This window comes from Otolemur garnettii, unplaced genomic scaffold (genome assembly GCF_000181295.1).
Source record: "Otolemur garnettii isolate 467f Iridium unplaced genomic scaffold, OtoGar3 scaffold00208, whole genome shotgun sequence".
Taxonomy (NCBI): domain Eukaryota; kingdom Metazoa; phylum Chordata; class Mammalia; order Primates; family Galagidae; genus Otolemur; species Otolemur garnettii.
The window spans coordinates 2,481,323-2,482,174 of record NW_003852603.1 but is presented as its reverse complement, the minus strand read 5'-3'; the positions used below and the strand labels follow the sequence as shown (position 1 = coordinate 2,482,174).

Here is an 852-nt window from a genome sequence, read left to right as displayed (position 1 = left end):
GGCAGGCACAGGTGGGGTGGAGACGCCCCAGCAGGATAAAGCCCCAAGTCTCAGGATCACACCGGCCAGCTCCTCAGCTCCTCTGCAGCTCCAGCTCCTCCCTGTGCATCCTGCAGACCATGGCCAGGCCCCTGGGTATCCCTCTGCTCCTGCTGGCCTCCCTGGCTGTGACCCTGGCCCAGCGCTACAAAATGCTTGGTGGCATTGAGGAAGCAGATGTCAATGATGAGGACGTGCAGCAGGCGCTGGACTTTGCCGTCCAACGGTACAACGAGGACAGCGGTGACCAGTTCTACAACCGAGTGGTGGAGGTGCGGCGTGTCCGTGAGCAGGTGTGTGCTGCCCTCCCCACAGGGCCCTGAGTCCTGGCTGGGTCTGCCCCCTGGAGTGCTACCAGCAAATCAGCACTGACACCAGCAGTTATCTCAGGTCCCACTTATGCAGATTTCCCTGACTGTTCCACCGGTGGCCTTGATACCTGAGGACGCCCCCAGGCCTTGCATTGCAGCCCCTTTCCTGTCTCTCAGCCTCCTCCAACCTGCAGCAGCCCCTCAGTCTGTGCCCTGACCTTGGCATTTTCCTAGTGTCCAGCCACTTGTCGTATAGAAACCTGCCAAATCCGGGTGGGCCAGCTACCACCTCAAGGTAAGACTCAGGTCACCATGTCACACAGAGGAGGCGGGTCCTCCTCCCTGAGTGCCCTCAGCAGGTGCCACTCACGGGGCTCCTATCCTGCAGGGTCAGTCTTCCCTCCATAGTCTCCACCCTATGAGCAGCCCCGAGAATGAGCATCCGAACCCTGAAGCCACAGACACCAGCCACAGCCATGGGCTACTGAGTACCTGCTGGGTA

The 852-nt window shown here is 60.6% G+C and overlaps 1 pseudogene; it reads left to right on the top strand.

Moving 5' to 3' along the window:
• Positions 1-119: 119 nt before the first annotated feature.
• The window catches only part of LOC100947842, a 40,185-nt pseudogene continuing 39,452 nt past the window's right edge, over positions 120-852 (top strand).